The sequence below is a fragment of the Anas platyrhynchos genome, chromosome 7 (assembly GCF_047663525.1).
Source record: "Anas platyrhynchos isolate ZD024472 breed Pekin duck chromosome 7, IASCAAS_PekinDuck_T2T, whole genome shotgun sequence".
NCBI lineage: Eukaryota > Metazoa > Chordata > Aves > Anseriformes > Anatidae > Anas > Anas platyrhynchos.
The window spans coordinates 7,746,398-7,773,989 of NC_092593.1; the positions used below are offsets into that span (position 1 = coordinate 7,746,398).

The 27,592-nt window shown below is 45.5% G+C and overlaps 1 long non-coding RNA gene across 3 annotated transcripts in view; it reads right to left on the bottom strand.

Moving 5' to 3' along the window:
• The window catches only part of LOC140002888 (uncharacterized), a 42,640-nt gene extending 27,113 nt beyond the window's left edge, over positions 1-15,527 (bottom strand). For 2 of the 3 annotated variants that reach the window (XR_011810513.1, XR_011810512.1), the window contains exons 1-2: positions 12,424-15,527; positions 3,000-3,118 (exon numbers count right to left, since the gene is read on the bottom strand). This is a non-coding gene — a long non-coding RNA (uncharacterized lncRNA). Of the gene's footprint in view, positions 1-2,999; positions 3,119-12,332 lie in introns of all 3 variants that reach the window. The other variant, XR_011810514.1, reaches the window with a different exon arrangement.
• Between the last annotated feature and the right edge of the window lie 12,065 nt (positions 15,528-27,592).

Consider the following 27,592-nt stretch of genomic DNA (forward strand, 5'->3'; position numbering starts at 1 on the left):
GCACAGCAAGTGAAACTGTGAGAGCTGGCTGTGTTAGGTACAGCGCTTTCACAACAGGGCATAAATCTTCTCCGAGAGCAGGCGGACAAAGGGAAGGTAAAGAGGAGAGGGAAAAACAAGGCGCAGCTCTTCTTTTCTATAAAGGACACAGGCAGAATTTGCAGGCTTGAAGTCTTGACATGATGTGCTTAGCTTCGTATTTTTGTTTTACAGAGAGAAAAAAAAAATAATAATAAAGGCCTCACATTCCACAGCAGCAAGTCAGGACAAAGATGAGACTGAAACCATGTCTGCAGGAGGAGAAACTGCAAAGATGCAAGACAGTTAGCAAGAGAGAAAAGAAGCCAGCACTGTGGGGGTGTGAGCTGTACCTTCAAGGCTGGCTCCTGGGAGACTGGAAGTAACCTTCCAGTAAAGGCCTGGTCCACGAAGCAGTGAGGTGTCTGAATCCATCAGTTCCCACCAACAGGTTCCTCTGTCTGCCAAGGATCTGAGTATCAAGGATCTAGTTATAATGTTAAGAAAACAGAAGGGATTTGTACCTTCTGTGGCCCCTTGACTTCAGCACTGAATGATGTGGAAATCAGCACAACATTTTGACTTTTGCATCAGCTGTAGGGCACAAAACGGTCAAAATTCTGTCAGCAGCAGTGAGAGCAGTGACCAGAGTTTCAGAGAGTGATGTTATGGATGAGAAAGTGTGAGGTCTGATGCAGCACTGTTGGACTAAATCACGATCATCTACCCCATGCCAGTTCCAATCAAGCAAAAACAAACAACAAAACTGTGGATTTTCAGATCCCAGCAAGTGTCCTGTGCTTGGCACCGCTGGCTGCAGCCAGGCTAGCTTAGCCAGCAGGTAATGAGTAGCTAAGCAGGTCATTTGGCAGACAGGATGACTGATGAATCCTGGCTTCCTATGGCTTTGTGCCTCATGAGTCATCACCCATTCTGATTAGCTGATGTTTGAGAAGGCTGAGCCCATGCCTTGGCTTTCCCTGGACATAGGCAGTGAAAGAGTTTACCTCCTGCAGCCAGCTGCTCGTTTCACATTGTGTACAATCCAGTACACGAGATGATGTTATGGGGAAGGAAGGCAAACTCACATAGTGCAGTCTTGATGCTATAGGAACCAGGCTGACCAAGATAACAGCCTCCCCAAAATGATTCCCTCAGAGAAGTCACCCGCTCCTGTTCTGCATCTGAAACAGCCAATTCTGCTTTGCCAGAGCCCTGCCCTTAGTCTTGACCCATTTCCAGCCTTTCATGGAAGCTTGCAGGTCTTCTGTGTTGTGCTGCTCACCTTGGGGAGAAAGCAGAAGATGGGACTGGACAAGGCCCTGAGCAACCTGCCCTAACTTTGAAAGCAGCCCTGCTTTGAGCAGCAGATCGTGTTCGAGACCCCCTGAAGTCCCTTTCAACCCAAACTATCCCATTATTAAAAGCACCATGGAGAGGCTGAAAATTGAAATGCAGTGGAAAGAGAAATAGTGTAGAAAGTCAGTCTTGGTTGCATTGAGAAGGAAAGAAAATTTCAGTGCTCTGACCCTCCAAGGGGATCTCCATCCCTGGATATGTGCCACGACGCTCTCGCTGTCTGGATGCAATCAGGCAGTGATATGCCGAGCCTCCGCAGCAACGCACGGGTTTGATTGCTGAAAGACAGCTGCCTCCAGCGAAGGTGGAAAAGTCAGCCTCCATTTGTTGGGTTTATTTAATCCTTCCCAAACTTGTGCCAATCAACACAAAAGGGCTTCTCTCCGAAACAAAAATAAAATGAAAAATAAAAAGAAGCCCTCATTCAGAAGAGCTAACCGTCCTGTCAGCCTAACTCCTGAAGCTCCTGAGAGCTACCTTGTATTTCACCTCTCCTCTTGCCTTTCAGGTCCTGCTTTCTCTTTCTTCCCTGCTCCCTTTGCAACAGCCCAGCCTTAGAGCCAGTCCTGGCATCTCTCTGCCTCTTGTGCAATGTTTGCCTACTGGATGATCCCCTCTCCAGCAAGAAGTTTCTCCTGCTGTAATGAAAGCTGACAGCAAACAGGGACCAAGGCTCTTTTTCTGCAGAAGTGCACACACCTCACAGATTCCTACATGCTTCTTGCTGTTGGCCATAATAAACTCTCCTGGCAGTTGTAGGCAGAATTAATGCATGTTTGAGTCCCCAGCTAGGGGGGCTGATGGCACAGCAGACAAAACAAAAATGACTATTGTATTTCCAAAACAGCACTGGGGGGAGATGTCTCTGTGACACCGCATCGGACGAAATCACAGGGATTTTTGCTAATATGAAGCTTCGGGGGATTACTGTCTGAAACAGAGGCAATGGCTTTCTGCAGCTCTTGTGTCTGAGTCATTTGCAATTGTCTGTGCCCCCACATGTATCAAAGGCTAAATATGGAGAAATCTGCACAGGATATGGGGCATTTAGGAAGGAGGTATTTCCAGGTGAAGATCTAATAAGTATCAACTTTGAGACCCAAACTTTGCGGGATACTACAGCATAGAGGCAAGACCAGCAGGCACTCTCTTCCCTTCTCCTTCCACACAGGAGGATGAACTGAGCTCCCACAACAGCCTCCTTCCCAAGTGATCCCACACCCCTTTTTTGATAGCAGCCCTCTCCTCTCTGTTGGAGAGCATCTATCTCACGGTGGTGAGACCTGTTGGCTATTCAACCACAGTTTCAACCTTATACGGGGGATTAACCCAAAGAATCAGAAGTACCTTCTCCAATCAGACAAGAAGTCTGTATTTGGGAAGAGCAATATGCCATTACCTGGGCAGGATTCAGGTAAAGGCAACAGAAGTTCTTCCTGCAACACTGCTCCATATTGCTTTTTAATGACCGTGTCCCTCTGCTATGTATCGGTACGTGCCTTTAAGACAAAGATCTATTTTTCTTCATTGTCCGCTGTATGAACAGCTGAGTGTGCAGTAGGAGGCTGTATAAACCTGCATGACAGAGTTCTCAGTGCTGCAGTGAGATGCTGAGCACTCACCTAGGTGCAGGCAAGCAACATGGGACACTCAGAATGCCTGGAAATACCTCTGCTTCAAAATGCCTGGAGATCTCTCTGCTTTCCTTGCAACCAGGAATCCACACTTCTGCTCCAGTATTCTATACAGAAACAAATTTGGAACAATTCAGGTTGACAGTACTTAAAGTTTGGGTGGCAGGGTGTAATTATATTACCATAATGAACAAAAAGTTAGCAAAAATCCAGAGACAAATGAGTTGTACACTGAGTAGACCCACTGAGAGAGGATTCTCACACCGAAGTCTTCATAACAGTAAAGAGAAGACTTTATGATCAAAAGAGGGTCGTTGAAAACTAACAAAATTTCAGCATCCAAAGCCCTGTCTCTTTAAATGCTGCAGTGTCCCCACAGGATGAAACTCAATCCCATGCGAATGGCTAGCACAAGGAGCTAAATGGCTTGTCAGACTTTTGCTCGTACTATCTTCATGGCTGACTTCCACTGCCTGAAAGCCGAGCTTACACAGGTCTGTGCTTCTGCACACAGTGTCAATACTTTGCCCTTCTCCTTTTGTACAAAACGGCTGGAAAAGTAGCATTGTTTCTTCGTCAGTTATTTGAAACCTTCGTGATTGTATTTTTAATTTCACAAGAGGATGGAGGGGGTGGAGATTAAACATTGCTTATAGCAAACTAGCAGTATTTCACTACGTCTGTGACGAGAGAGTTTCCAAAACCTTTGTAATCTGCTCATGAAAGAACACACTGACCGTGAACTTATTTCTTCCAACCTCATTTGCTAGTTTTGACCCTAGTTCTTCCTCCTGGTTTAGGATATTGGCTGAAATCTTACTGTTGGGATTAATCCCTCTCTCTCTCTAACTGACCTCTGGAAGGAAAAACAAGGTTTGCCTTACAGGGAATTATGAAGAGGTTTGCAAAGCACCCCAAAGATAATTAGTGAGTTTTTTCTCTGAGCACAGCAGTGTCACTGAAATCAAGACAAACCGTATGAGGACTTGGACCCAAAAAGAGTAGGAAACATGAAGCAATTTTCCTGTTGGAATCAGTTTTCCCATCTCTTCATTTTACTGGTTTGGCTGGGAGAAGAGAAAGGGAGCCACAAGCGATGTGTCTGTGGACATGGAGCAACTCAGCTCCGGATCTGAGGCTACGAATGCCTCTTCTCCTCTTAGCCTCTTTGTTACTCAGTCAAGACCACACAATGTCCTTAGGCTGCTGACAGTTCCTCGGCAGCTGAGTTCCAGTTTATTCCTATAGACTTTTATGGCTACATATATCATCCTGAGACAATTTAATCTCTAAGTATCATCAAGTTTATTCTCTTTGATCTGACAAATCCAGCCTCTTCTTTTCTTTTCTTTTCAACAATCTTTGTGGTTAATCTTTTGCCCGCTGCAATGTTGTTGCTCTGCAACTGTAGCAGGTCAGGGAACTCAGCTGCTGACTCTGCAAATATTGCTAATCAGGATTTGATGGCTTTTCATCTGTAACAACAGCCAAGCAACTATGATTAGGGATCGTGTTCCATCACGTGAGCTACCTGCGTTTGGGTAGTTGGGGAAAAAAAAAATACAATGCACAAAAACCCTACAAGGAGCACCCAGGTGGCCATAAGAGAAAGTCATCTGATGGCAGCATCCAACCAGGGAGCTTATGGCCACCTGATCAGCCGAGCTTCCTTCTTTTCAATGGCCCAATTCTCTGCTACCACTTATGAATCAGAGGCATCCTTCGGGATTTGGCAAGAGGAAGGGTGCAAGATTCTTGGTCCAATCCCATTTGATGGACCAACAGTCCGTTCTTCCCTCCGTAGGCCCCAATCCAGTAAAGCCCTTAAGCACGTGCAAAAACCCCCTTGACTTCAGTGGAATTTCTCACTGGCTTAACGCTAAGCATATGGTTGCGTTCATACCACCGCTTCAGCTTGCTTCTCCAATGGCTGTGTAACGTGCCCGTGACCTGGTAAGCAGCTGACACATTCCACCCGGCAGCAGTTCCCCTCTGTGCAAAGTGATTTCTGCACCGAGAGGGTGGGAGGTCCTCCAGCAAGAGAAATGTCTTATCGCTAAATACCCCTTTCTTTATTTCTTATCTTTGTGCTTAGTCCTCAGCAGTATATTAAGCTGTCACAGGGGCAGACAGAGAGGGAAAATCCCTGGTTAGTTTGCTTCTTATCGATCACACAGGCTGCTGAGAGGAGAAGGAGCATGAAGACCAGAATAAAACAGACCAGTGTAGGCCCACTACATGCAAGAATCATGAGGGCTATTGCATGAGGGAGCAGAAAGAGACTTAGAACCTGGAGGAAAAGATACTGGAAAAGATAGGCATCTGCCCTTTGGAGACATGCCTGACAAGTGAGAAAATGCACTCAGCAGATGACAAACCCATGGCCAACACTTCATGCCCCCTTGCTCCTTTCTGTTAGGAACAGCCATACTTTCTCCCACCCATTTTCTTCGTCACTTTTCCTTAAGTTCATCTTGGCCCAAAAAAGCTTGGTCAGGGATTTGCTCAAGTGCAGGGCTTGTCCTTCTCGCCTCTCCCATGGCTGCGGAGGATGTAGAAATGAGGTGTGTTAGAGGCCAGCTACAGAAATCCTTGAGGAAGCATTATATAAAAAATGAAGCTGGGACAGGACAGATGGAGCAGGATTCAGATCTTGCTCAAGAGAAAAAGGCTGGACAGTCTCTCTAGGAATGTTTTATTTTAAAAGTCGGTCCTCTTGTCAGTTAAAGCTGTGTCCATTCTGACAAATTTCCAGCTCTATCTCACCAACGCGAACACACTGAGAAGGATATTTAGCAGCCCAGACAAACAGGATTTGTTCAAAGGTTTCCCATGGGAGAGATCTGAACCTGGCTAATTTCTATTGATCTCTCACCTGTCCCTGTGCCAGAGGACTCAGTAAAAGACACTGACTTTGTGTTGCCTTTGTTTGCTGGCTTCACTGGATTTTACTCCTGCAATTCTGCTGCCCCAATCATGTGTGTGCTTTGGCAGAAGGTGAATAACTTCAGAAATGTTGACATCTGCCCTATGTTTCCTTAGGGGAGCTTGGAGTTCATGAGGGATCTTTGCTTTTGGAAAGCTGCAGGTAGAAATTTGTTGACTGAGACGCAAGTGACTCAGCAAACAAAAAGCTTGAGCTAGAAATGTGAGGTACACTGAATGCCTCCCCTTGCTAGAAGGGCTACAGTGACTTTGAAGAGATAAGGAAGCAGGTAAACTTGCACAGCCCATTCCCACCTTTCTTCTATTTGCTTTGCAATAATTGAGTTAAAGTGCTTTGTGTTGCAAGAGCAGTCACCAGGCTTCAGTGCTTCAAAGACTTTCTGGCTTTCCACAGCTCAGATTTTTTTGAAATTATTTTGCCTTGTGAAGAAGCATCTCCTGCTGACCAGAACTGGCAAAGGGGTGACATGAAAGTGGAAGGAAGACTCCTTTTTGGTATGATGCTTCTCCAGACTCAGAGAGCAAAGCTCTTGATGGAAAAGAAACAAAGTACGATGGGAAACATCCCTTCATCTTCTCCTTCCTATAGGTTTTCTCTCAGAAATCTGTGGGATGCCTTAATCATATGAAGCCTTCTTAAGACTGAGGTTAAGACTAAGAATTGGGGCTTATAGAATGCCCTGATCTTGCCAGGACCAGATCCTAAATATATTGCTCTAATCCTTCTTTCAATCCCTCTTTATCCAATCCCCAAATTAAAGAGGTCAAAGCCTGTGTTGTGTCTCCAGATGTGACTGTCCTACACCCAACATTTTTAACTGACTCCTTCTCTTCTAGACAAGTAGATGGATACAACAGATGTCTTTATGTCATGATACCCTCGAGCATTTAGCCCTAGTATATGGGGGTCTTATCCATCAATCCTTCAAAAACACCACATTCCTCTTTTCTCAGGTTCCTGCATAGGCAGTCAAAGATCCAAACACCTGCAGTTACAAAGGACAATGAGCAGGTTTGAGGAACTGCTTGGGTACCCAAGGTAAATTTTAATTTCAAATCCTATCTCAGCGTGTTAAATTAAGACTTTCCAGCTGAAGATTTTGGATTTTGGTATATAAAAACTGACATTACAAAGGAGGTGTTTGCCCTGTGTAGGTTACTGGCTACAGCATGATGGACTGAAAGTTGCTGAGAGAAGGTAGGTGTGACTGTTTCTGCCAAAAGTGTGTGTCTGACTTGGCAAGAAAGTAACTCCTTTCTGCAATATAAAAGGATATAGAAGAATATTGTGCCATAATCTCTGCACCGGGATGGAAGTAAGTAGAAATAAATCAAAAAATGGAAATTTCCAGCTGGTCGCAGCTGACAGGGAAAGTTTTGGAGTAGCAAAATGGTTCTGCTGGTTTTTCAATTCTTTATTTCTTCAAATAAAACCAAGAGAGAGCATGCAATGGACCAATGGAATACAACAAAGGCATAATGCTGTCCTTCATAAGAGTATTTTTACTGTGCCACTTTCAAAATGGATTAACCAGAAGTAGCATAGTATGCCTCCTGGTAAAAGATCTAAGACAAACATCCTTAGACTTAATGACTTGACCTTAGATTAGTCTCCCAAGAGGGAAAAAAACCCACTGGTCCCATTTTCTAAAACACTCCAAGCTAAACTAATCATATGGCTGCAATAATTAATGATTCATCCTTTCAGTGGACAGAAAGAACAGATGAGAAGATAAATGGCTTTATTACATCTCTACTTTGATATAAGCAATTCCATAAACATGGTACTCATGTTGAGTGTTCATCAAAGTAAATAATAATACATTTTGAAATCATGTAGAAAAATGGATAAATGTTCCATGACCACAGGTCTTCAGGGGACGGCAGAAAGCAGCTTGCTTTCAAGGTCTAGCTACATATAATAGAAGTTTAAATGATGCACAAGAGATTTAATTGGTGACTGCGGCTTTTTCTCTTACCAAATGGTCATGAGCAAGACTACAGTATTCTCAGAAGTGTTCAGAATGGGGATTTATTTGTGAAATTCTTAAGCAAGAAAATTCTGTTCCATGAATTATTAATATCTCCAACTGTTTTAGATTACTGATAGCTTTTGACTGGCTAAACAGAAATAAGTGTATGGGAAGCCTTATGAACCTTGGAAGTCTATATTGTAACACAAAAAAAAAATAGATGGGATGTGTCTCCATTTTGCTCCCGTTACCAGCTAATTTAAACATTCACTTTAGAAGGGAGAAACTCTGCCTCTGGAGGTACCAGTCCTTTACCTTTGAGTGTGTAATGAGCCTAGAGAGCTAGAAAATGTTGTATTTGTTTAAAGCTTAGGATAAAGTGTTGTGAAACAAATTCCACCTCGAATTTCACCCTGTGCTGCATTTCTCACTCCTGACCTTACATGGGTTTGCACTGAAAGAAAGTTTTATTTTCTGTGTGTCATCAAACATGGTTGTCCCTAACCTACTTGAGATCTTTGTAGAGCACCTTTTTTTTGGAAGGGATAAGCCTCCACAGCTCCCAGGGAGACCCTTAGCACCTCAACACACTGCCCCTTCACTAACTGGTGTCCTCATTGCCAGCACCATTACATTTCAATGGCATGCCCACCTCTACATCAAGAAATGCATGGTGCTGATGTGCACAAAGCATATTAAGCTTGTCACTAAGTCAGCATACAGATCCAAAACACAGCACTGATTTACCATTTACTAATTATTGTGCAGATCCATGCAATGGAGGGGAGAAAATCCTCTTTATCTTTGGTACTGATTAGCCAAGAGGCATCAGGAATGAGAAATGTAATCCAGACACCATCACCAAAGTAAGAAGAGTGAAATTCTGGAACAGATGGCCTGGAAAGTTTGTGAAATCTCCATCACTGGGGGATTTTAAGAGCAGTCCAGGCAAAGATTGCTTTCAGTTGAGTTGTCGTTGTTTTGGGGAAGGTCAGCACGCTGAACTGTCTCTCAGGATCCTTCCCACCCTTTTCTGTGGCTGTAAAATTTTCCTATTTTCTGAAAGATTTGAGGTGCATTTGCACACAACAGCTGGCCTGTACCACGGTGTTCCACAGGTAAGCAGCACATCAGGTAAACACTTTCTTGACAGATTGCCTTTACTGATTGGAAAGCTGCATGCTTTTTCTGGTGGCCAAAACACAAACCTTCATTATCGCTATCATCGCAGACCCTGTCATTATCATGAAGGGAGGAGCAAACTCCACCACAGGTAGGGCTTTTGGCTACTGCAGCACTCTGAGTAAATATATGCAGAATAGGCGTGATTTGCTAGGACAAGATTTTGATGGGGATGAATGCCTGTGGGTGTCTCGGTACTTCCTTCTCGAAAGCCCAGAGCAACAGAGCCTCCACCGATGCCAGCCCCAGCCCCAGCCTGGGGCAGAGAAAGCAGCAGGATGCACATCACCTCTGTGCCCAGCAGCTAGAAAAGCTCAGGCACCCTCAAGCTGCTTTAGCATATTCCCTGGCCCGAGTTTGGTTAAGAAACAGCAGGTTTCTGCTGCGGATCAGCGTGCTGGGCCTCCCCTGGACACAGCAGCAATACGATGACAGCGCAGCTGGAGGAGACCCCCGACCCTGAGCCCAAACCTCCAGCTCGAGGCCTCCCAGGGCAGCCTTTCTGCCCCAGGCCAGGCCAGGAGCGAGGGAACAGCTCTCCTTTCAGGCACCACTGCTGCTGACAGCTTACAACAAGCAGCCTCTTGCCCTCCCTGCCTGGTGTGCGCAGCCCCTCCAAGCTCGGCCGTAAATCCCAGCCTCCCCAAGCGAGGCAGGGGAGGGGGGGGGGATGTTTTGAAACGGCTCGTCACCGCTGGCTCCTTTGTTCCAATGCAAAGTTCACGTAGCAGCAGACTCACTTGTTTGCTTACATTTCAAAGGAGGGGGGTGGAAGGGAGGGAAGAGATGGGACAAGAGGCGCACAACGTTTTTGGCTCTCAGGCAGAGCAAGAGCACCCTCTACAGCTCCCTGCTCAGAGCACAGACAGGCTGTGGGTTGCCTCCTGCCCGGCCTGGCTCAGGGAGAAGAGGTGGGAAGAGGCAAAGCACCAGCTAACCCTCAGGTTAAATCAGACCAAGGCTGGTGCAGATCCTCAGCTTTTTGTTTTGTTTCCCGACATAAGCCCAGGACCACTGCAGGGTGAGCTCTCCTACACCAAGAGGAACTGAAAATCCCAGAATTGTCTTGTACATCATGGAACTTCTCAACAATCTCAAGAACACAAAATGATGTTGAATTTGCTTATTGTACTCTGGGTAGCTTTTTCACTAACTCAGGTTTTTCTTCCTTATTGCAGAAGTTAAGAATCTCTTCCCTTTCTCGGGAAACTAAAGCAAAAAGCTTGGTCACATGAAAATCACAAATCTCAAAGCTAAAACTCAAGGAAAGCAACTAAAATCTGTTATATTCAGGAATGAGAAACAACTATTTTTTCTACTGTCCCTTCCCCTTCCTCACTTAGGAGTATAGTATTGTGTCCTGATTATATTACAGATTCAATTATATTTTGTTTAGAAAGAAAAAGAAGAGCCTTTCCTCCATCTTCTGAGTCTAGCTGCTCTTAGAGGCAGTGAGAAACTTCTGCATGTTTGCAGAGCTTCCATTAATTGTCACAACGTTTTGAAGCCAGGCCCATGCTGAATGCCTGCAATAGCACAAGGACATGAAGGGACCTACTGTGTTATGCAATGCAGATTTTTACCATGGGAGGCTACCAGGTCATAACGCCTCCATAAACTTACCAGTACCCAGCATATCAGAATGTCCTAACTGGATGATGGAGTTAAAACTTTTTATGACCCTAGTTCAGCCCTTTCTGCAGCTCCTACAACAGTGGAGTTGAAAAAAACTGACCAGGATGGAGTCTGGCCAATACAGGTTAAGAACAACTAGGAAAAAATATATATATATTTGAAAGTAGGGGACAGGGGTAGAGAGGTACCTCATTTAATATTTAAATTAAATGGCACTGTAGGTCTGGCTAGTGCCAGTAGAAGTGGAAAGTGGCTAAAGACCTCCTTGCTTGTTTTTAAAATACTTCACAGGTCAGACCTCCAAGAACATGATGTTGAACCTTTTGATCTCATTCTTGATAGTAGAGAAGGTTGAAAGTAAAATCTCCTACCAAAACCTAGAGAGCTTAAACAATTGGCATGTATTTGACATGTATTTTCATTGAAAGGGCTTGGATTTTCGTGTGATTACCAATAATTGAATGATTTGGAGTGGGAGAGGAAGGAAAAAAAGGATAACCAGCAGCATTTGGCTTAGAACAGAAGTGCTATATCTTTCTATTTTCCAACAATGAAAGGACATAAAATAGTATTTTTGAAGATTCCACCTCCAGCTCTTCACTGCTAAAGGACCAAGACATTTTGTCATTCTTTTCAAGGACACTTGTTCAGGCATCCTGTTATACGAAACTTTCAATATCACCATGACCAGCTACATGTCACTAGAGCATCAAAAAGAAGCCATGTCCCTTGTCAGCAAACACCAGCACCCTGTTGCAACTGGTGGCTTGTGCAGAAGTTCCACAGAGTCAATGAGCTATTTCCTGTGACATTTTGTATAATTTCAGGTATTATTTCTGAAGGTTACCCAGGCTAATGAAATAAGAATCAGGAAACCCATTCTGTGGCTTTCCAGGGCTAGGATTTGATCCATTTTTTTCCTTCTCATTATAATAGATATTTGTGAATGGACTGATTGTCCCCTATATTTCTTCAGCAGAAATATAAGAGGGATTTTGCTGAAAGCTGGGACTCATTTGGTTTCTTTGGAGATCTGAACCATATTACAATAACTAGAAATGACAGAGCCGTGTCCAGGGACTCCAAAGCTTCTAAAATCTGGAAGTGGACCCAATTTATGAGTTGGCCTGTCTCAAGTCCAAAACTATGAGCATCCCTTGCGCCCTCCCAGTGGGTGCTCTGGTTACAGGCATGTGGGGTGCTCACGGGTCAGACAAAGCCTCTCATCTTATGATAAAGCAGCCCAGACAATCCAAGCAGAGAAAAGTACCCCTCAAGCCACAGAGATCTGACTTTCCTTTTGATTTAAATTCTGAGTCCATTTTGCATAATGGTTCATTTTGCATTTGAAAAGCCAAGCCCCAGCCTTTCTTCTTGCAGGGAGTTAGGTGGTGAAGTGTGTCCCAGTCCCTTTTTCAAGGCCCATGAGAAATTATGATATTCCAGATCCAGTTCTCTGTACCTTTTCACTCAAGTCAAAAGCATCCTCAGCAACTAACCTGGAACACTTGACATGCCTAGTTCTTCTTAATCTGTGCTTCAAATTCCTAATTTGGGGCTTATGAATTGGTAAAGCTCTACTCACGGTTAGGTGGAGGAGCACTTTCAAGGAAAGCCACAGAATCTCAATACCACCATATGCTATTCAAGGTGAGACAGAAGTCCTGCATGCTCACCTACAAAATGTTGGCTGCGAACACCAAGCATCCCCCTTTAGAGTTTCAGCACATGCTTTCAAATAGGCTTGATGTTACAGTGCTGCTGGTGTCACCTAGGAGATGGTGGCTGAGGTCATAGAGAGCAGCTTGAAATCATTGTTTGTTGTAGCTAAAGAAGCGGCCACCTGAAACTCAGCTGCAACAAGAGGGAGTTGTAAATTGAAGAGAAATAGATCCCTTCCAAAGGGAAAACATGATATTTCACCCATGTTTAAGGTGTACCTAATTGACAAGGATAGCTAGGCATAATCACCCTCAGTTTCCAATGCAAGAGAGGGCACTAAGTGTTTCAATGATCAACATTTTGAGTTTGGACTCTACAGAACTCATTTTAAAATTGGAACTTGAAAGTTTTCAGGCAAGTATCTTTGACAAACCAAATAACATCACAGCCCAGAAAACCAGCCCCATCTCTCTCACTTCCACCAGCAGTACAATGCTTTGGTCCATCCACACCTTGCCTGAGATGTCTAATAAAGGGCACAACTAAACTTCCAGCATAGTTGAGCCACTGCTACAAGTGTAGTGGCAAAGAGTAAGCAAAGTCCCTGTTTATTCCCCATTTTATGCAATTCTGATAGCTTCACAGCAATTAGTTGAGCAATTAGACATGCATTTTGCATGCACAATTGCACATCTATACTGTCTGAGAATCTGGTTCCAGGCTACTGCTTGCCAACAGTATCAGGCCATCAGTGTTTCAGCAGGCTGCAGTGTGGCCCATATTCTAACAACATGCCTTCCTTCTATATGGATGGTTTCTTTTAAATGTCCCCATGTGAACAACAGCCTTGTCAGCTTCCTGCAGCCCTCACTGTCCAAGAGCTAATGCGGCTCCTGGTCACCCAAGGCAAGAGACCTCTTTCACTCCAGCTTACATGCCACTCAAAATTTTGCCCTCATTTCCTTAATCAAACTGGTGATGGGTTTGGATATGATTTCTCCAGTCTGAGGACCCTCCTGTCATGGCCACATGCTCCTCATTCTGCATGTAATTTTTGCTTGCACAAGCAGTCCTTTGTACGTGTAAAAGCTCACATTTGTGCTTGCCAGTCAAGCAAGTCATTGTCTGCTTACTCTGTCTTTGTGCCTCAGACTTTCTAGGGCAAATGGAAAGGCTGGACAGAAGAGCCTTTGGGACTCCCAATTTTCTTAGCAGCTGAAGCCAAAGGCATTTCTATCTCACAACGACCTTGTCGTAAACATGAATGCAAGTACACATCCATTCGTCCCAGCACAAAGGCTGAAGTCCTGGTCCTGTCAAAACTGATGGGAGCCTTGTCTCTGATTTCCAAGGGAGGCCTGAATTTCCCCTCTGTGGCTTTTTTCAAGTCTACCCGTAGCAGAAAAGATGCTCCTCGCTTGCATGTGCTCTTCCACTTGCAGCAGCAGAGGTAGACACGTGACCCAAAGCAATTAAAGCACTGAGCGCTCACTCCGGCTCGCCCTTGCATTCTGTTTGGTCACAAAAGAGCAGTCATGGACTGTTTCGACCGAAAACAGACCTGAACACAGAGACTTCATTGTCCCAAGGCCAGAAGAGATGGCTGCTGGGAAGAATTTGAAAGGCATAGGTTTCGGTATATATGTTGCTTTTCCATGAAACTATATACACTTTTGCAAATTATAAGCTGTTTCCTGTCTATGTTCCAGCACTTTGGGCTCAAATTAAAATCTCCTTAAAATTGGACCAGCAGGAGGGGGAAGAAGGAGGAGGTGTTTGCTGGAGTTCTTAAGCAAATGGGAGGAATTTAAGGTCTTGTCCTCTCTAATTCCTCCTCTATAAAGGAACGTACTTCAGCAGGTTGCCACATACTGAAATAAACTTGGCAGCAGTGAGAGAAGCAATGTTTTCTTTCAGGTTTTTAATGCTTTTGGCTTGGGTTGCTTTCTCATTGCTTCCTCCTATTGCATTCTCCTGCCTTTCCATCCAGGTGCCACTTAGAGCACCGGCCATTTTGCCCAGGGATATGGTAATAAAAGAAACCGTTCCACCAGGCTGTGATATTTTCCTTCCCCTTTGCCACCGGCAACCAGCAGGCCTCCAGGCAGGAGGCACTGGCCAAGGGATAGGTAATGTTTTATATGCCCCTCGCACGGGGCTCGCTTGCATACCAATTACAGCCTGGCGTGCCTCTGTCCCCCTGCAGGCTGAGAACATCTGGAAACACTCACAGTCCAAGCACAATCTGGGCCAAATCCCAAAGTGGAGGGAAATCAAACTGGAGAGCCCGGGAAGTCAGCAGAGCAAGGCTCGCTGAGGTATTCCACGGATCTCCCTCTGAAGTCTCTGCTCCTCCTGCTCGTGTGATGGGAACACAGCAGGGTGAAGATAGCCACCTGTCTGCTGACCCCACGCTGTGTCTCTTTGCCATCTCCAGTGACCATCTCTTCCATACAAAGGCTCTGTCTCACGGGCTCCTTTCCTTCTGTGCTTGAGAAGGACTCAGCGTGTGGGTCTCAAGCTCAATATTCACACTTTTCAATCCTCGATCTATTCCATCCTCCTTAAACTGGTCTCGTGTTCCCCTGTATCAGGTTATCCAGAGCACCCTGGGTGTCTCGAGAGACCACACAGCCCCACTGAAACATGGACGGGCTCTGCAGCTCCCTCCTGATGTTCCCCTGGAGGGTGGACACCACTTTTCTAAAGCAACAGTGCTATGGTGACCGCAGTTTTGTGTAGAGGTAGTGTTTAGTGACAGCATGGCATAAGGTAACTCACCCTACATCTGAGGTGGGTTTTCTAGGCCATGTTTAGTCCCACGTTGCCCTGGCTGGACCAATACTGTGCTGCAGCTATGTTAAAAGCTGAAGGTTCAGGAGGTGAAGAAGCCAAAAGTAATGGTTTGGTGTAGAAGAAAATATGGACCGGCCTTCACATTTTTTCCTGATAGCAGTGTTCACAGTGAAAGATAATGCCACACCAAAGGCATATATGGTCCAAATCTGAGTAGAATTTATAGTCCAATGTGAGTTCTCAATTCAGATTTCCACCCAATATTACAGAAATCAGGAACAGCTTTTCAAATTTTCTAGGTATAATCTTGGTAGAGAAGAGTTAAAAATAAATAAATAAAGAAACAAACATGGCTGGATAAAACTTTTGAATTATTTTCTTTGGCTTCTTAGTTCCAAATACACAAAAAAAAAAAAAAAATAACAAAGAGATAAAAACAGGAGGTGGGCAGTTCATATGTTGATTTGCTGTTCTGACTGGGGTTTGGGGGCCTCATACGGCAGGCAGCACAACTGTGATCTTATCCCACCTCAGCGTTGTTGATTAAGTCCAATGCAACAGGACAACCCTTCGTTTGCAGGTGGCTCTGGGTGAAGTATATTTCTGAGGAACAGCAGTAGAATATGTCTTCCTAGCTTGGAATAGGGAAAAGAGACTGATTTTGCAATGCCTGATGCCTACAGCTCAACCTCCTATATGCATGTGTAACACTGGCCTCAGTAAGTCCAAATCACAAGTAAAATTCTTGGGTCTTCAGTATGGCAGGGAAAGCAGGTTGTGTTTGTGTCATGAGGAGGTCCCATCATCTCAATTTGACCCGTGCTGTTTTACCCCCCTCACACCTGAATATTTTTCCTTTCTCTTTCCATATACCTGCAACGTTGAAGGCAAAGTGACTGGTTGCTATCACGAATCCAGCCCAGTGCAGAAACAAGGAAAGACACAGGGAATCTGGTGGGGAAGTCATAGTGTAGCAAGAGTGATGGGCGTTACTCCACAAGGCAGTTAGCCTGGTAGGCAAGAATACACATTCAGTTCAGACAGTACAAAACAGGATCCGTCTGTGTCTTCATGTTTAACATGAGACATTTCATTGCAGCAGATAGACCTGCAGCCTGGGAGCCCAAGGAACGTCCATTTAAGTGGTCATCACAAGCAGGTACAGAACTGGCAACAACACCATTTCCCTTCCAGTGCTCTAAACTTGCTTCTGCACTGCTGCTAAGGCCAAGCAATGCTGAGAACGAAGAAATTCCTTCATTTTTGCCAGCTTCAGCTGAAAGGCCCAGAGGTCTAAACTCAGCCAAACAAGCCATTTTTTCTAAAGCTGTATTTTATAGGAAAAATAATACAGGGAGCACAATAAAACAGAGAGCATATTGTCAGTCCTCTCTTCCTGTGGTGTGACTTCTCCTGGAGGACAGTGCAAAATCCGTGTGCAGAGCTCAGGGGATGATCATTCTTGTTCATCCATGAAAAATTGCCCCAGGAGTAATATGCCTGTAGCCACATGCCTACTCTGACCCCACCTCCACGCTGAAGGCAAAGGAAGTTGTAGCTGCAGTGCTACCTGTTTTTATTTTCCATAGCTCCCTGGTCCACGCTTGCTCTTGGGACCGCCTTGCTCTTCTGCTCCCCCTGTCCATGACTGTTTCCTTGGGATCTGGTGTGCAGATTCTCTTGCTTTGTACCTCATAGCAACCTGATGCATTAGTCCTGAAAGAGTTAATAGTTCTGTTGTGGTGTCAGTTTCTTTCTTTTTTTTTTTTTTTTTTTTTTTTTTTACCCTATACAAAGTAAAACACAGAAATCTGTGTTGAGAGGCCTGTCACCGACAGGCAGGTATATTTTGTCTCTCATTAGGGTGCTTGGAAAAAAGTACTGACAAGGCAGATTTTTGCCTGATGAAAGTAATAAAGACGGGAGGGGAAAAAAAAATAAAAAAATAAAACTGGGGATTTCCCTTCTATTGTATTTCCTACTTGAACAAATGAAACGAGGTAAATGTGGGTACAGCATTTGGGGTTTTTCTAATCAAGATGGTTAATTACTGTCTGAAATCAACACATGCAGCATTTCCCTTTGGTCTTCTAGCAACGTTTCGTGTGCTGACCTCAAATCCTACAAGCAACAGAAATCCTACAAGCAACAGTGTATTTTTTTGTGCAGTTGAATTTGGCCATGCCCTTCTCATTTGCTGAGAGCTCCAGGGTAAAGCCTAATCTATGAATACCCTGTGCATGTTAGAGAAGAAGGAACTTCTAGATGTTCCAGTAGAGGGTGATGAGGAGAGAGATTTAACCTGATTAGACCTGTTTCTAGGTCCCAAATTATGGCAGGACTCCAGAGACCTACCATCAGCTGGGGCAGAATTGATTAAAGTTACCCAACATCTATTTTTAGGTAGAGATCTACCTATCCAACATCTGTTTTTATGTAGAGATCACCAACTCCAAAGATCAGTTTATCCAACTTTGCTTATTTCATTCCTGAAAGAGGATGAATCCTTTCAGTCTACCCAATCTACTGTCCGGTCATTGATCCCAAGCCTATGCCAAGCATCACATGTTGCATACACCAAGCATACACCAGATCAGTGAAACAGACAAGCAAGCAAGCAGTCGTCCAGTGCATGCAAACATTGACTTTATCTTATTCCTGATTCCCCTTGGGTCAAAAGACTTCTCTTCCCTTTCCTCATGGAGGAGGAGCACAACGTGAATGCATCAAGTTCCAGTCCACAGGGAGAGTTTATGAGCTGGCCAAGAGAGCCTGAAATGTGACTCGAGGATGTGTCTTTTAGAGTATTGCCACTGAAAGCCCCTCAACTGAAAACTCTTCGTAGAAAAATCTTCATTGGAGCAGCCAAAGGAGAATGCTGGTGTCTGAGTACAGAGTGAGGAATCAGCAAATTCATTTGAAATTCAGATGCCAGCACTAAGACACATATGGAAACAGGCCCTGCCCCTTCTAATCTAGATGATCATGGGGATCGGGTTCCTAGCAGGACCCAGGTCTCAGACAGACGGGGGATTTAGGCAGTGGATGACCTTGAAAATGCCACAGCATAAATCACCATGCAAACCCAGGAGGGTGGGTCTGTTTTCCCCATATAAATATTTAAAGAACATTCATTTTTTTTTCAAAGTGATAGATGACAAGCAGGTGGCCTGAAAACTAGAAATATTTTTGCCATTTGTTCAGGGAGCTTACTACACAGGTTTTGCATTTATTTCTTTATCTATTTATTTATTTATTGGTGGCTTGCCATGTTATTCTCCAAGGCCAGGAGTTGGTTTTGGAAGCTTTCCTGGAGAACGGTACTCTTGCTCTGCGATTACTTTTTAAGCCTGGTTTTGATTTTAAGCAAGCGAGATCTATTTCCCTGCTTTGCTCCAAGCTACCTTGCAGAACACCCTTTGGGCCAGCTCCCCAGCACTCACTCCATGGTCAGAATTGTGCTGATTTCATTAGAGCATGAGTACAGCCAGATCCAAGCAGCCCAAAGGGCCCAATATCTTTTCTTTGCATGAGGCAGTAACAGGTGCTCAGCGAAGAACATAAGGACCAGGCAAGTGCATAGTGATGCTTCCCTGAAACATTCTCCCACCCTCTGGAGATCAAAGATGGTTGCTTTGTGCTCAAAAGCCCTTTATTTTTCCAGTCGGTTTTTGAACCCACGCCAGCTCTTATGCTTTCATAGATTCCTGTGGGAATGAGCTCCTATGGTTAATTTACAGGAGGGGTTCTGAGTTTGTTTTTATTATGTCTTTGCTTTCTTGTTTGCTTCCTTTATACTTTTCCCACCTTTAAAGATGTCTGTTGAATCCTCTGCTGGTCACATTATTTCCCAGCTGAAGACTTCCAGTCTGCTTATTTCTCTGGTTCTGACCATCCCTGTTGAAGGAGCCTGAGATAAAGTCTTGTGGAAACAAGTATGAAATCCATCATCCTACGTGATGCCTCTGGGAAGCAGAGCAAGGCAGCACACACCTCCCCTCTGGCAGAGCTCATATCTATACATAAACCACACATCTCTATCTAATACAACTGTATCTGTAAAGGGGATCTCTGCCCCAATGGTTTCACAGCATAGGTAGGAACCTGAGGGAAGAAGGCAGGACACAAAGCATAAAGCAAGACATTCTCTCAGATTACCCTGCAAACAGTCTTCGAAGTCAGCAGGTTGATTAACGGAGCAAATACCTAAAACCTATTATCTTAACATTAATGGAGCCATCCACCAAGACCGTTTCCTGGGCCAAAGCATGGTTTTAAGAGTGTGCAAGTGAATAGCACTGTTAAAGAATCTCCACAGGACAAAGTGGGGTAGAAACAGGGATAGACTGGCAGGGATAAAGTGGCTCATGAGCCTCAGTCTGCCTGCGTTTGTTTCCTCCCGCTCCTTGTTAGCACGAATAATAATGAGATAACATGAGGGGGGTTGCTGGCAAGACTGATGGCAGGACTCGTGAGTCCCAAAGGAAAGTGTATGCAATTATCTGAATGAGTTAAGACTGAAGCCAGAGATAACCGGTGCGGATAAATGAGCAGCGATGAGGTCAGGCTGACGTCATTCACCCCAGGCAAATTTTGGATGTCTCTCCAGGTGGAAGTTTTGCTAACTGGTGCGATGGAAGTAGGAAATTAAAAACAAGCCCCTGAACCATGAATTTCACCACCGAGTGCTAACACAACTCAGTCCCCAAAGCCAAGGAGGAAGCCAAATAGTGGAGAAAAGATCAAATTCCCGCTTATCACAGATTTATCTCCTGGTCCCCAGCAGCGCTTTGACATGGTTGAGTGGCTTCTGATGAGTTGCTTCCCTTTGGCCTCACCTCCCAAGTTTCTTCCACCTTCTGTAGCTAAATAATGGTGTGGAAGTGAGGGGCAGCCCTCTCTCCAGTGGTCAGGCTTAGCAGCACCGACTATAGACAAGGCTCCAGTGCTAGCAATTTTTGGGAAGTGCTAAGCACCCCTTGACAGCAACAGGAGTTAGAGGCATTCAACAAGTTTTCAGAACAAAGCCAGAGAAAGAAGAAAATTGAGTTACTGCCTTTTTTTTTTTTTTTTCTTTTAAGTGGAAGCATGTGCATAGAAAGTGGAGCTGCTGACTGGTCTCCCAATGACTGACGTGTGACCAGTCAGTGAAGCTGCTGGCCATGGATGCATCGGGGTTGTTTCCTTCTTTTCACTGGTCATATTTATAGATTTGTAGAATGCTCTCTCCAGTTTGCAAATGACTGCTTCATACATCTCTCCATCTTTAAGATTTTTATGATGTGGAGCCAATCCAGCGTCTAGACCAATAATGATAGCCCGCATCTCAGCCAAGCCTTTTCTTAATTGTCCACAGGGCTGGCGAGGAAATATAAACATTTGTACAAATGGCGACATTACTGAAAAGGCTTTGACCAGTTGGCATCTTTCCCTGCCAGTCCTGGGGCAGCTTCTTACTGTATATTTCCTAGAACTCAATCCAGTCTGGTCTTAAAATAGCTCAAATGATGGTAGTTCCCTGGAAAAGGGAAGGTTTCTGCAGAAAATGTGATAGCAGGAGACTGATCTTCTGCTCCTGTCCGTGGGGGTAAGTTTTTGTTATTCCCTCAGTCACCTTCAGACCTCTCAGCTTCTTTTTGACACAGTAGGGTCAGGTTCAGGGGTGTCTGTTGTGAAAGCCTAACTCCTTCCTCCCCACCCTTCTCCCACATCAACAGGGGCCACATCTCACGTCTTCGAGCACCAAAACCATGGGTGCCCCAAAGCCAGCTGCAAGGTGTCCCTGGTCCCATTTACAGCCCACAGGCACTGCCATCGTGCAGTTCATGATGGTTTACACTGGCAGAAGCTTGACTTTGGCACCAAGGCATTAATCTATTCAACCCCTTCCTTAAACTGTATTCTTTTCTGGACTCTCAGCACCTCCTGAATAAGCTTAAGTCCTCTTCTCACTGCACAACTTTCCATCACATCTCTCCCCTGTGTCTCCATGCAATTGATTTTTTCCTCCTCATTCTTCCACAGTTTCTCCAGCTCACTTCCAGATTTTTTGTTTGCCTTCCCTCTCACTTTGGCTATGCCCATCCGCCAAGGCAAAATGCCCGCAGCAAAGTGTTACAATCCAGGTCCGGCTTTAGCAGCAGCCCTGAGAAACCCTTCCCTAAATTTTTCTGAGACTGAGGTGCTCAAAGATCTTCATGAGCCTCAAGACCGTACGGTCTTATGCCTTTGTGCTCATGTCCACACGTTGTCCTGCTTGAGATGGTAAATTCGCTGGTATGGGGTGTTACTCTTAATTTGGGAGCTGAAATAGCACCAGGCAAAAGGAGAGGAGCTGGGAAGGGGATGAATTAGGTTCTTCAGGGTTCACTCCAGATCAATGGATATTCAGGACAGGAAGGATCCCCAGGAGCCTGTCTCCCCCAGCCTTTAACAGAGAACCCCACCTCACCAGCCCAGACCTTGCACATCCCATCCCATCCGGGTCTGATCTCCATTTCAAGTCCAACAAGCTATACTTTGTGGCATGAAGCGAGGGTTAAGTACTGAGCAGGCTTTATGCAGACTCTGGGCACAGAGGGAAGTTTCACCACAAAAGCATTATCAGAGATCGCTGACTCAACCACTGCAGCACCTCATTTGCAATTGCACAAAAGCTGCAGGATTCAGACTCCAATGTCAGGGGACCGGGGGCTTCAGGGTTTTGGTTGGGGCCTACGTCCCCTTGCAAATTACCCATTGAAGACACAAATGAAGCTGTGGGCTGTCACGTAATATGAGGCATTTTATTGCAGCTGGGTTGGGGTTTTAAAATAACATGATAGCGTGCAATGAACAGTTGGGGAACAGAGCTAGAGAGAGTACCTCTCCAAGCCTTGCCTGCTGGGAGCCAGCAGTAGAGCCAGGAAATAAACCCACGGCTCCCGAGACCCAGACTAGTGGCTGAGCCACAGGAACAATCCTCCCCCTCCTGCAATCACCCCACCCAAGGGCCTGCAAGCTCCCCAGCATACCAGGCTCCAGCAGGCATGATAGGCTTCCAAAACATCCCTGCCAGAAGGACTGAAGGGGTGTAGGGGCTCATCGCCATAGCACAGAAAGGCCCCACACTGCTATTCTGGCATAGCCCAAGGAAGGCTGCCATTGCTTCCACCTTCTTGTAGTCAGCTTCCCTTGGATGCAAGAAGCCCAGGAGTCTGGTTTCTTTATCCTGTCCAAAGATTCTTTCCATACCAATAAAAAGTAAAAATGCAGCCATCCTATTTTGTCTGCAGGTTCAGAAAAGGAACGTACCAGCCTGGCACATCATCAGGACGTCAGTGTCATCAAGTAAGAGAGGTGCAATCAGAGGTTGAAATGAGTGCTACCCTGGATGGGAGAGCATCAAGCTGGGCAGGTCCATCTAAAAGTTTTCACCAGCAGCCACCCTGTGTTCTTTGGTTCCTGGAAACCCACTGGAAACCTTCAGGCTGTGGGCAATGCTGAGTACTCAAACTGCAACTGAGCTTAAGGGAAGGTGAGTAATGTCCACTGTGCACCAAGTCATTCAGGAACCTCACAGGAAAAAAAAATGCTTACATGGTGTCCAAATAAAGGTTGCACAGGAAACCCGTCTCCAGGCATTTCTGATCTCCTGACTTCAAGTTTGCAAGCAGAGCATTCTGTTCACTTCAGTTTTATTTGGTATAATACCAGTAGAGTTCCTTCATGCCTCTGTAACTCAAAGGATTGTGTCAGCTCTTCTAACCACATCATTGTACCAAGAATGTGTATTCAGCTGGACACTCACTGTAAACCCTGTCTTTTGCATAGTCACCATCTTTGGGAGAACAGCTTTTCCTTTTTTTCCAATTTGCCTTTCCCTCTTTGTCCACAGATAATATGACCATGCATGTGGCCCTGTTAAAACCCACTTCCACGTGCAACCAGCTATCGTTGTTCAGCTGGTTATTAGCAGCCAAGGGGTTGAGCCTGGGTTTCAAACTTGTGGTGATGACAACATTACCCTGGCACACAAATGATAGGGTTTCTCGTCTCCTCTGCTCCATCATTCCCTGGAAGTCCAGGTCTTCCTGATTGTAACCTGGTGCTCTAGGTTTCCAGTGGCACTGGTGCTATAGTAACAAAATAGATGGGTGGCTAGATGGTTGGAGTCTTGCCAAGCCAACAAAAACAGCTGAGCAATGCTACAACTTAAGCCAGGAATGGCTAACTTCTAAATTCTTGAGAAACTCTTGCATTCCCAGCCAGGTGTTCAGGGATCAGGCAGATGCAACTTCAAACTGCAACTGAATGAACCTACCAAGCCTGACCTGGGTCAACGGGGCACCTACAAACACAAAACATGCCCCCAGTATGGTAAGCCTGCTTGTGAACTGGATATTGGGACATGGATCCAGCTTCTGGGTTGTTAGTTAGACAAACCTTAAGCAATCTAAAGAGAGAAAGTGAACACAAGATACAGCCCCTGTCTTAGCATTGATAACATTCTTTATCTTGCATAAGAATGTCAAGGCTTCCCAGCTCCATCAATCCTTTCCTTTTGTACAAACACAAGGAAGATAACACACATTAGGCAGACCAGAAACTGCTCCAGGCATTGATTCCACACAAATTCTCACATCTGAAGCATGACATCAGTTTGGCCCAGTGGTCACATGAATTCCCAGGCCTGCATCTCTCCTCTCCTCTTTGCCTCTTGTGAGATTGTGTTAGCAATAACCCATTGTCCTCATTCCACAAAGACTACAGAGAAAGCCAGGGAAAGGGTAGGGACATTTCTTCCCTGGGGCTAGAGGCAGCTCCAGAAATGTGATGTAGAAGAGGAAGCTCGTCTTCGAGGGAGGAAAGGAAGAAAAATTTCTTTGGTGCAAGCCTGGCATAGCTTTTCTTTGCTCAACATCTGGTGTCCAGCCTACCAGGCCTATTTAGGACCTTCCTGCAAGAACACTTCATTGTCCCTCTGCACACTCCACATGCTGCTGTCCTGGATGATGGGTCTCCTGGAATTGGGGACGCATGGCTGCCATCAGGGGATCTACTCCTGTCTGGGCCATACACCATTCAAGGAATATCGATAAGCCCCATTTACACTTGTAAACTGTAGATATTTCTTTCCAGACCTTCTTTGCCTACAAAATTTATAAGCTTCTCATGGCCTGGACTATGTCCACAGAGCACTCCCCACCACACATACCTAATTTCACATCACACACTGCTTCTGACCTGTCCAGTGAGAACAATAAGGCACTTTTTTACTCCCACCTTGGCAGGAAACCTCTGTAATAAGTGCAAAAGAAAAGCTGAACTCATAGCCCTGGACCTGCAGCAAAATACTTGAGTTGCTTTGGTATCTCATACCAGCTGAAAATAGCAAATTATGAACTAGATGAAAAGAATGTTGGTTCTAATCTGTGCTCCTGCTTGGAAAAATGTAACCCAGAGGTCTTCAACAAGTGCAGCTCCATCTAAAGTAGCAGCAATGTAGGCTGTGGGTAGCTCTGAATCCACCGGAGCTCTTACAGAAATGCTGTGCTAAGCAGCAAGATGGGAGAGTCAACCCTAAAGCCAACAGCAGGAAATAAAATTTGACAACTTTCTGGATATAAAATGTGAATCTTGAATATTATAGCCTCTTTTGGAATAAGATCATTGAGATGGTAACAGATTTTCCTTTCTTTGGAGCAAGATTGGGTGCATATTCACATGACCTACTCTGTGCCTCATTTAATCATTGCACGTGCAAAGAGTAAGAAATCTGATTTCCTCAGTCAGCAATAAACTTTGACTTCACCAAAAACTAGTGGATTCAGATGAACTGACAGAGAAAATTGTCCAGGGCTCATCTGTCAGGTATCAGGCTTGATCTTCATAACTCTTTTCCAAACTTACTGTTCAGGGACCACCATCGAGAACAGCTTTGGGAAGAACTGAGGAATGCTATGGAGACCTTCAACTAGGGAAGTGATTATCAGCTAAAACTTTGGCTATTTGGGGACTTAATTCTGGTGTTACAGCATTAGCTTTCTGGTACACTAAGAAGCTAACAGGTAAAGGGAAAAAAAAAAATCAAAACACTAAGTTCCCCCTGCTGTAGGATGAACATATCCAACAGCTCCCTGATTCACCCCCGCTGGAGACCACAAGTGTTTTCTTCCCTGCTCCACCCTCCCACCATCGTGCACAAGCACCAGAACAGGAATAAAGTTATTACACCCTTTGAATTTCCTTTTATCTGGAAAATTATCACATGGCTGAAATAGAAAACCATTTATCTTAAGCAAAGAAAGGGTTAAGCAGGGCCAAGAGCACATTGTAAACAGACTGAAAGTGTAACCTTTGCTTATAAATCATGTGTTCAGCCCCAGAACACGCCTTTAATCCTGTAATTACATTCAGAACTCGCTGTTTCAGTTTAGGAAATACGAGCTCCACTCCAAATGGCACCAGGGCTGACCTTAAATGATACATTAGCTCCCCAAAACGGCCGCAGAGCCCTCCGGCTTCCAGCATCCCTTCCCTGGGCACACGCACCAGGCTGCATCACCCTGCCTTTTGTGCAAGGAGCCTGCGGGGGCCCTGCCTCCAGCCAGCAGTTCCCCGAGAGTGAAAAGCTGCCCGCAGGCGTGAGGTTGGCTTTGCAGATGTGGCTGACGGGAGTCCAGATCCTCAGCGGCTGGGGAGCACGCAGGAACTCAGCCCTTGACAACAGGGCAAAGGGACAAGCGTTTATTTATCGAGCATCCTCGCTCTCGTGGCTTACAGGGCACGAGGCTGGGGGCAAACCCTGCCCAGCCAGCTCTTGTTGTTCTCCGCCACCATCGCAGTGGGATCCCTGTTGGTCCAGGGGCTTCTTCCACTGCAGCTCTGCTCCTTTTGTGGGCACAGCCTGGCCCCGTGATCCATGGGGAACAAGCAGATGCCAGGAGCAGGGGGAAGGCACCCAGGCAGCTCCCCCCTTCTGCTCCCAGCTCTGCTTCTGCACCAGCCTCTCCTGCGTGGTGCTCATGAGACCATCCTCAGGATGGCCCCAGGTCAGAGCTACAGGGCTCAGGTCCATGCCCCAGCCCTTTTTACCCCCCATACAGGCTGAGAAGAGGAGCTAGAGGTCCTGCAGGTTGTCTGTAGGAAAGCAGGAACCTGAAGCTAGACCCAAGGCCCCAGAAAGGCATTTTCTCCAGCCTAACCTACACGGACACATGTACAGGTGGTGGTGGTCACCTAGCTTTTGGTGGCTAAGGCAGAAACTGTTAAAGCAAACTGTGCAGGGAGGCTTTCATCTATTCCCAGGGTGCCTGTATCATCTTTTGACTAACCCCAGGGTTTTCACCCCCATTCACTTCCTCCCTATAACAGCTTCTTGAAAAAAAAAACATGCACCAGCTGATTCTTACTCTTGCTTCCTGGTCTGATCAGGAGTCTTCCACATGTATGTTTTCTCCAGTAGCTTCAGAGTTTCTGCAAGTGGATCAGTGAGAAAAGGGAACCGTAAAGGCAGTATGACCCCAGCTCCCAGCTGCTGTGCCCTCTGAGAATTGAGCTGGGTCTGCTGGGAGCTTAGCAGAGGTTTCAGTTTCCATCGGGAAGTGAAGCAGGGTTGCTCCTCTCCAGACCCGTTTACTCTTTAGGATATAGCATCACACTGAGGCATCCCAAACGAACAAATGAAGCACAGATATCTCCAGAGAGCAGCTGGCAAGATCCTGCAGTAAGCAGATGTTCTGCCAGCACCTCCTGAACTTCTGGAGCTCTTAAAGTAGTAAACAGGGTTATCACATTGCAATGAACTCCCAAGATCTCTGGATTGGATCCATTTTCCATCCCTTTCATGGGAATGATCCAGGAGCTGGATGATTCATTAGCGGCGGCTGGCCAGAGCGTGCAGCAGCACACCTCCTGGATTTTTATGGGAGCAGTTGTATTGTCTTCGCTGCAGAAACCCTGGTGTGCTTCAGTGTACAGCCAGCCTCACTGCTGTCCTGACTGACTCCTCAGTCATGCCTTCCTCTTAAATTTGCTTTGCCCAATGTTTTAAGTGATAAGGAGTGCCACAGGCAACACTGGACTTGCAGGTCTTGGTCTGTCATTGGTGACAAGCAAGTCCTGAATGTGACTTTGCAAAACATGCACCTGGGGCTCCTCTTTAAACCCAGCCTCTGTCCTTCCCACCAGGCAGACTATTTGAATATATTCATTTCTCCCAGCTACCTGCCACATCCTTCAAGGATTACATGGTGACCTGGCCATCTATCTGAGCTCAGAGAAGCCCTGATGCACGGAGACTGCTGCTCTGTCATCCAGGGTCCATATGTAATTTATTTCTAGTTTGTTTCTTGTTTATACCACAACAGTCTGACCCAGATGGAAATAGCTCCTGAACTACTCTGC